Source organism: Pseudocercospora fijiensis (assembly GCF_000340215.1).
Source record: "Pseudocercospora fijiensis CIRAD86 unplaced genomic scaffold MYCFIscaffold_14, whole genome shotgun sequence".
NCBI lineage: Eukaryota > Fungi > Ascomycota > Dothideomycetes > Mycosphaerellales > Mycosphaerellaceae > Pseudocercospora > Pseudocercospora fijiensis.
Window position 1 is genome coordinate 292,947 of NW_006921545.1, and position 10,073 is coordinate 303,019.

Consider the following 10,073-nt stretch of genomic DNA (forward strand, 5'->3'; position numbering starts at 1 on the left):
AATAGCCCTAGAAGGCCGCTACCTAGAAGATTTAATTAACCTTTCTTAGCTCAGATTCGCTATCTTTAACGGTAATAGCGATCCGGTAAGCTTTGAAAAGCGTTATCTTATTATCGTCGAGGAAACGAGCGTTTAGAGCTAGCAGGTAAGAGATTAGAGATCCAATACTCGAGAATAGTAGACGGAGATAAGATTTAGCTACGCTCCGTAGTCGATTAGGGCCCGGAGCGGCCTCGAAGAGCCGTCGATACTAACCTCTACGTAAATATATCCCTCTCGTCCTTTTGTTTTTAGCCCTAGCTATAGGTTAGATAGATTAGTAAGGAGAATATCGTTTAGGCTATTACCTTCCGTAGCTAGGGCGGCTATTTTTCCGAACTCTTCTTATCGGAAATAGAGACTTCTTTCTCCCGCTTCTAGTACTTATAGCTACTCTAACTAGAGGCTTCGGGCGGCTTCTTATCCTTCGACTAACGGTTCTTCCGGACCTTACAATCGCTTCGAAGCTCTTTCGACGCCTTATTAGTATCGTTTCGGCTATAATTCTTAGCCGTCGAGGGCTTCGTTATAGTACTACTAGTCTAAGCTTTAATAAGATAGAGGCGATTAGCCTCCGCCTCGAGCTCGTCTAGGTTCTAGTATTAGGATAGGAAGTCCGACTCTACTATCTTATTAGTAATATAGTCGAATAGCTTAGCGAAGTATAAGCTAATAGTTCCGGCATTAGAAGAATAATTAATATCGTAGAACGCGCGTAATCCGTCTTCTTAGACTTTTATATATAGAAAGAACTCGCCGATAGATTAGCCTTACTAAAACGAGGCGTTATAGTACGCTTTCGCAAGCTCGCTACGCCTAGTAGATACTAGTTTAATAGTTTCTTCGATAAGATCCCTTAGCTCTCTCTACGTTAGCGATTCGGTATCTATTCGGCGGCTAACCGTATTCGCTAGCGACTTCTCTTCGATACCTTAGATAGCCTAGCGGGTTCGGCGATCGCTATCTTATAGCGTATCTGCTATTCTCTACTAGTTGTTAATGTTTAAATACTAAATGTTATAGTCTTCCTAGCGCTTAGTCTTTAGAGTAGGAGGCTTTAAGCGTAGGAGGTCCTAGAGGGGATTATAGGCTTGTTTTAGTAGCACTTCGTCGCCTTCTCGGTCGTCTAACGAGGACGAGTTAGTACGCTTACGTTTCCCGTATCTTTGCTTAAAGATATAAACTAGGGCGTAGGACCTTTTAAGGTGTTTCTTAAGGTCCTCGTTACCGAGTATAGTTATATCTAGAGCGTTAAGCCTATTAATCTCTTCCTTAAGCTTCGCTTTCTAATCGACTAGAGGAGCTAGCCCTAGGGCCGGTTCTCCTTAGATTGTCTTAGTTATAACTAGGGACGTTTAGGTACCGAAATCGGTACGTAGTACCGCCGGTACGTCCTTAGATTAGTCCTTTTCCGCGTCTTCTTCCTCTAAGGTCCTACTAGAGCGGCGTACCTCTAGATATAACCTAGTTAAGCTATACTAACTTATAGCGCAGATTGCCGGTCTTATGCAGTATTCCTAGCGCCGTAGTTTCGTTAGTAGGTATATTATTACCCGAGATCGTCTAGCTTATACTACGAGAGTATAAGCGCAAGGATATACTTAATAAGGATTAGGCGTTTCTCCTAGTTCTCTTATTCTACGGCATTCGCTAAGATTAGCTAAGGTTCAATAGAGTACCGTACTAACGACGGACCGGGCACTTAGGGCCTCGAGTCTATACTACTATTCCCTCGGAGGGATAGGAGGTATTATACTGTAAGAGGAGTAAATGAATAGGTATATAGATACGACGTAGTAGTTAGATTCCTCTATATAATAATACCTAAAGAACTCGAAAGGAAGGGAGTAAATAAAGAGTTTTTATAGTATACTAAGTCCTACGAGTCGGGTACGAGACGCTACCGAGAAGGTTACAAATTAGTTACGAATTAGGGTTCCCTAATAACGCGGCTAAATATTAATATCGGAGTCTTTTTAGGAGGCGTTTCCGGGCTAAAGTAAGACGGCGTTCTTAAGATAATATTAGAATTAGGGTAGGAGCACTCGGTATTATAGAGAGAGAAACTATTAGTATCGATAATAGTATAGCCTAAAGACCTCGCGAGAGTATAATTCCTATAACTAGGACTCTTTATATAAAAACAGCGGTAGGAGTCGTAGCGATATAATTTATAGCCTCCTTTATAAGTATATTAGCTCTCGGGTAACTTATAGATATATCCGATAGCTACCTAGGCATTCTATACTAGGTCGTGCTTTTTTATAAAAGGCTTATTATTCTTAAGCACTTATATATAAAGTTAAGCTCGCTTATAGTATAGATTAGACCTTTAACGGCATAGATAGCTATAATCCTTCTCTTTTATAAAATCTTCGTTTTATCGTAACCGACGTTATTTAAGACCTAGTAAAGTATCTTTCTTAGATAGATATCCGTAAGGTTACCTAGCTCGATAGGGAGGTTTAAGTATTACGCTATAGGAGGGAGCTATTCGAAAGCTAGAAGAACTCGCTCCGAATAATCTAATTTAATAGCGTACCTAAGGATAGTCGTTTCGTCTTACTAAATACGAGTTCTATCTTATCTATAATATCCGAGGCGGCGTAACTAGTAGATATAAGGATTTATAGGTCTATCCGGCTTCTACTAAACGTAGTCTAGGCAGATACTAACGAGTCTAAGTAGTATAGTACCTTCGGGTTAAGTTTGTTTTATCTACAAAAGTAGCCTCCGAGCTAGCCTAAGTAAAGCTATAGGAATTAATATAAGGTCCTTAGCCTTCTTACTATATAGGGGTAGCGTAGTAGAGGCATTACAACTATACGTCTCGTACTCTACTAAACTAGGTTATAAAGGAGATTATCCGGCATTTAAGATAGAGCTTAGCTTAGCGTAGCTTCTACGTCCCTAGGTAATATCTCGTTCCTATATTATACCTACCTAAGCGCGATAAATTATAGTTATCTCGACTATAAATAAGACTATAACTCTATACGTCGAAAGCACCCTAGTATAATAGGGAGTATACTATTTAGATAATCGTATAAATATTATTTTAAAAGCCGGCTATACTAGGCCTACCGTAAGAGCAATCGAACGCTAAAGTTTACGACCTAACGTACCTTACAATATCTATCGTAAAAGCAAAATATCTATTCGTTTAACTATATAGATTACTATCTATATTCCGGTACGTTAGGCTTGCTAATCGTAACCTCTCTACCGCCCTCGTTTTTCTACTAAGAGTATAGCGCTTAAATATACCTACCTATAATTATAACCCGATTTAGGGATAGCTATATCTACTAAGCTAACATTCGACGAGTCCTAAATTACGGACTCTACTAGTCTAGCTTATACCTACTTAGCTTAATCTTTCTAAAAGGATATATTAACTATAATAGCCGCCTAGCCCGTAGATCTCTAGATAAACTTATAATAGTAATAGAGGAGCGGATTATAATATAGTAAAATAGGCTTATATACGGTACTATCTATACCTCGAAGCTTTCTCTAATACCTTACCTAATAAATCCGCTCTCTAGTTAGATATTACTATAGATCTTTCGTACGAAATCCGCGGTAACGACGTAAGTATCTCGATCGATTAACCCCTACTAGAGAATATACGAGAGCTACGGAATAAGGGATCTCCGTACGAAAGTTAGAAAAGGGCTTTAGAGATTTACGATAGCGAGAGAAACGGTATTTTAGTAATAGGACGTAGAGGAACTAGCGACCCGAACTTTATATAACGGTAAAGAAAAGCCTTAGAATTTAGGAATAGTAAAACAAATAGTATCTTAGTAATAGGACGTAGAAACTAACAATCTAAGTATTATAGAACTTTAGAAAAGGGCTTTAGAGTTTAGTAATAGCAAAACAAGTAGTTTTTTAGTAGTATAACGTAGAAAAATTAAGGACCCTAGTATTAAGTAGCGGTAGAACCGGACTTAATATTTAATAGGAAGACTTCGGAGGCGAGAGAGGAGGGAGTAAGGGATATAGATAAAGACAAAGTAGGAAGGGGGTAACGTTTAGGCTTATTAAACTATAGGGAATTTATATTATCCTTAATTATAGCTAGAGTAAGAAGTATAAAGATATTGGTTTCGATTATCGAGTTAGGACTAGTAAATATTTGTTCATTAAGCTATTACGGTTCTCCTATTAGTATAGTATAAGAGAAGTAATTCTATAATTTAGAGAAAAGAATTATAGTAATACCTCGCTATATATACGATAGCGGTAAAAAGGCAGTAGCTTTATTATAGCGGGCTAATCGCGCTACGCTAAACGCCTCGAGAGGAATTACTCGACTATTAGTTATTAACTTATACTTAATATAAGGCGATTCGGTTTTTTACTCGTCTTTAGGTATTATAGCTAATTTTAACTACTAGAAAGTATAACGTACTAGATAGGATATTTAGGACTTTAAGATATCCTAACGCTAATACTAACGTAGCGGAGCGGGTCTCGAGCTAGTATCTATAGTATAGTATATAAGTAATAGCGCTTACTATACGAAGGATTATAGTAGTTACGCTAATTTTTATAATATCTAAGAGAACCGCGGTAAGTTATAACGCTAGGTTATCCTTCCTACTAGTAATAGTAATATAGGTATCTCGGGGATCTAAGCTTTAAGTATAGTAATCGTCTTAGAAGCTAGACTGTCCTCGTCCCTTTATTAATCGTAGTACTCCGTAGCCGTTTTTACGAAGGCCGCGTTTTTTTAGGGCTACTCGCTCTATAGAAGCTACGTTTTCGTAGCTAATAGCGGGAAGTCTACGGCGCCCTATATAGAAAAGGCCGCATTTTTTCCGGCTACCTATAACAAATCTATAGCGGCCTACGTCGAAGAAGGCGCGTTTTTTTATAGCGGCCTACTATACTAAACGCAATTACTACCCGGCTCTGTTTGTAATTAGTTGCTAACCTAGATTATTCCTTGCCTTTTATATGCTTGCTATATAACCTATCTAGAGAAGGATAATGAATTTCTCGCAAAGTAGAAAAGTATATACTAGAAAAAGTATAGCGTAGGCGTCGAGTGGTCGCGGTATTTCGGCTATCGCGGGCTATAGCGAGCTACCCTAGCACGATGCGAAATTATCGTATATATGCTGCGCGCTAGAGATGTAAAAACCTTAGTAATTGTAATAGTAATAGTAAATAGTAAATAGTAAAGTCAAATTGGCAATAGTAATCGTAATAGTAATAGTAATCCTATAGAGAATTCTATAGTAATAGTAATAGTAATAGTAATAGTAATAGTAATAGTAATAGTAATAGTAATAGTAAAAGTAATAGTAATAGTAATAGTAATAGTAATAGTAATAGTAATAGTAATAGTAATAGTAATAGTAATAGTAATTACTACAGTAATATTACGATTACTATAGTTATTACTATTATACTATTTAGTATAGTAAATTGTATTCTACACGAGTCCTAGCATCTATTTTTCTAGAATATATTATAATATTTACTATAGATATATCTAGTAAAACTATAGAGATATTAATTTTTAAAGTTCTACCAGTAGGTTCTTATAGAAGTTAATATCTTTATAGTTAAAATAGATAAACTATTGAAAAGATTATATATAGTTAAATTTTTTTTAAAACTAAACCAAGTAGACTATATTACGAATGCTAGTAAATGAAATAAAACAGAATTCATAAAGAACTACTTATTTATTAGTAATTACTATTATGTAAGTTATTATAGTAAAGTGTTTTATATATAAGCCCTAATACTTACTTTTCTAGCATATATTGCAATATTCACTGGAGCCATATCTAGTAAACCTATAGAGAGCTTAGATTTCAAACGTCTTAGAATACATTTTTAAAGAAATTAATATTATTATATGTTTATTAGATATACTATTTCAAACTAAATCTATATCTAGCTAAAAAAATTCTGATTTTTCTTATATCTAAACTAAGTAGGCTATATTACTAAAATAAACTAAATAAATTAATATTTATTATTTAAGGGGAATGAATTATTTATTAGTAATTACTATTATACTATTTATTCTAACAATGTGCATCCTATATAAGTCCTTGTCTTTCTTTTTCTTAAATATATTATAATGTTTTCTAGAGCTATATCTAGTAAACCTAGAGAGATATTAATTTTAAAATAATTTAGAATATACCATAAGGGAAATTAATATCTCTATCGTCTTACTAGTTATAGTATAAAGAAAAATTCTATAAACGGTTAAAAAGATCTAGTTTTTTCCCTACCTAATAGTACTACGTTATAGTACTAACACTAGTAAAGTAAATAAAACTAAATCTAGAGAGAACTACTAATTTATTAGATATAGTAGATATTAATAGAAATATTAAAGAATTAATATATATACTAAAAAGATTAGAAATCTCGTAAAATAATATATCTAATGATATAGACACAGGGACAGCTACGAAAGTAATAGTATTTAAAAAGGCTATATATATAATAATTGTAAAAAACAAAAAACAGTATTTTATATACTTAAAAATTATAGAATTTATTATAAAGCTATCTAGTTATCTAGAATTCGCTAGGAAAAAGGATATTTTTAATAATCTAAAACACATCTTGCTTTGAATCTAAATATCTAAATAAACACTATATATATTAAGCTAATATTAAAAATGGAGACTATTTAGTATATATCGTATCTACTTATATCTTGTTTTTCTAGGGTTTCTTACTAAACCGTCCTGTAGAATTCCGTACGGTATTCGAAGCCTTTTAAAGTTATTTCCTAATTTGGTAGCTCTAAATTAGGAAAGTTTCTACGAGCAGGGTTAGAGCGGGGTATATAGGGTATTACTATACGTCTTATACGACCGTATAGCGCAGTCTCTCTATCTAAACAAACTCGCAACGTAGATAAAGAATACAGAACAACTTAGTAAACTCCGAATAAATCTCTGCCTTTCGAGATGCCTCGATAGCGCCGTTTTTACTATCCGTACGACTTTAATGCCTACGATCACCGTTACGACTTTGCTAGGTCCCTCGGTAAACGTGTTACGCTAAAGAAGTACGGGTTTGTACTGCGATACCTAGGTTCGTTCGCTAATTCTGTTTCGAAGCCCGACTTAGCGTCGCGACTTCTTTGCTCTTAAGTATACCCTTCGTAAGGTTCAGAAATATATAGACAAAATCAAGGACCTTAAGGCCGAGATTCGGACTCTAAACGAGCGTACCTACGACTTAGAAACGCGCCGTACGTACGCTACTGCCCGCCTTTAAGGTTTGCCGCCGCGTTTGCGTTTCTAACAGCTTTAGTCGCTGTTTGGCATAACGAGAATCTACCGACAGTTATACCGGGTCCCCTGCCTCTTCTAGAGCCCGAACTCGAGAATTTGCTAACTCTAAACTTCGAAGAATTTACTGCCGAGCGTAAGTATAAACAGGAATACTAAAACGAGTACTAATTTTTGTTTTAGAAACCGAAGAAATTGCCGGAGGCTTAAACATTTAGAGCTACTAAGGTCGCTCTAAGATAGGCTATATATAGCCTATATAACTACCAAATACTATCGTTAGTTAGGGGTAAGCTAAAACCCTACTAAAATTTTAATTTAGGCCTTGTTTCTTTTTGTTTTTTTATCCTTTAAGATTCAAAGAAATTACTAGATATACTAAGAGAATAAATAATTGGAATTAGTCTAAATCTATCCTATATAATAATAGAATTCATATCGTATTCGTAGGAAGGCTATAAAAGCCCTAGAAGCCGGGGGGCCCCCGATATTAGACTTTTAGAAATCCAACGCAATCTAACGCTAAAGTAGTATAGTTTCGGGACTAAATAGTAGTATTCTAGGTCGGACTTAGTACAAGTCCATCCTATATAATAACAGAATTTATATCGTATACGTAGGAAGGCTATAAAAGCCCTAGAAGCCGGGGGGGCCGATATTAGACTTTTAGAAATCCAACGTAATCTAACGCTAATCTAACGCAAGGTAGTATAGATTCGGGACTAAATAGTACTATTCTAGGTCGGACTTAGTACAAATCCATTATATATAACAACAGAATTTGTGTCGTATACGTAGGAAGGCTAATAATCTCTAGTGTGAAGATTTCTAGTAGTTAAATAGGATAACCCTTAATTGTGAAATGTTATCCTCTCTGGATCTTAGTCTTATTATATCTTTTTCCTATACTGTAGTATTAAACTAAGCCAGTGCTATTAATGCTTATAAAGCTAATATCTAGCATTAAAGTACCATATTTTTCTATTATTCTCTATATTTATACTATAAGCTATACTAACTTCTAATCTAATTAAAACCTATTTTAGCGTCTATGTCTATATTTTTATTTTCTATATCTAAAGCATCGTAGTCTTTATGTTTACTAAATACTTTATCGTATTTACTTGGAAGCCCTATAGTTTGTTCTAATTCCTCTAAATCTAAATCTTCCTTAGTAGCCTTTCCTTTTCCTTTATTACTCGAACTAAATGCTTCTAGAATTCTTTCTATATCTACTTCTTTATCTTTTATTATATCTTCTTCGTCTTTAATAACCCCTAGACTTTTTAATATAATAAGTTTCTTAAGATTCTCCGAGCTAAGTCTATTACGTTTCTTTGTTAATATATCGACTGCTATAGAGAACTGCGACTCGCTAGGTACCGAGGGTGCTAATATAGAGAGCTAATCTCGAGCTATATTATAAATAATAGGTAGTCTATACTCTATACTTCTATAATAATCTTCTAGTAAATTTGTATTATTCCTATCTTTCGGTACTCTAGGCTCGGATAAGTAGGTCTCTAACTCGTCCGTTTCTAATCGTACTTTATTATCTTTAATATAGAATTCGTCGTCGCCGCTATCGTTATTATTCGTTCTAGAACTACTAGCAACCGTAACTTGCGATTCGTTATAAATATCTGCGTAGCACCTAGTACTATTATACTCGCTTTTATAACTATTATATATTTCTCTTAGATAATCTTTTACTTTATCTATTATAATAGGGCTAAAGTTAAGCGGAGGACTTTCTAAAACTTGTAACTTAAAGCACGGATTTAGAACCGTTATAACTAGTAAGTCTTTTAGTTTATTAAATGTAACTGTTTTACTATTACTATCTAAAACGGTTGTATCTTTAATAGGATAATACTCTAAGGCTTTGTAATAGCCTGTTCTACCCCGTATTTAAGAAACGGATTAGCTTTAATACTAGGATTTTCTAAGGTCTTTTCTAAACTCCTTATAATTTTAAATATTTCTAATATAGTCTTTAATATAGTCTCGTAGTCTCGGGCCTGAAATAGCTTAGTAGGATGTTTAAATATCTCTAGCATATCTCTTAATATAATAAGATAGTCGAACTCTTCGTTACTAATAGTAAAATTATCTATATTTAAGCTACGTCTCTATTTATTAGGTAATTTACTAGCGGTATCTAAGACTTTATCAATTTCACTAAAATGATATATTATACTAGTAATTATATTATATTTAGATAGCTATCTAGTAGCATTATCGCCTTTAAGCTTCTCGGAACCTCCTTTAGTATTATATAGCTTTTTATTCTCTTTTACTACTCGACTAAAAGTGTTTTTTAGAAAGTGATTTGTTTTAGAAGCCCTAATAATCTTTCGTAAGTTATTAGGTAGTATTTTTATACTAGAAGTAAAAGAATAAGTAGGATTATTTCTAACTATATTATCTATAGTATTTATAAAGACTTTGCTTATATTAGGTATGAAAAGCAATATAATAGAATAGAGTTACTTATTAAATTAATAATATGTCCTATATACCTTATATCTACGATATAATTACCCTATTGCTGTTTATATTCGGATTTAATTTGTGAAACTAAGGTATCAATAGGGCTAGCGTTATCCCTAGTTACTCCTAGAATTCTATTTCTAATACTATATTGTTGAAGTAGGCTATCTAATTCTTTAAATAGAAAATCTCCGCTATAGCAGGTAGCGCTATTCAATACTTCGCATCCGATTAAATACTCTCTAATTAATCTTTATT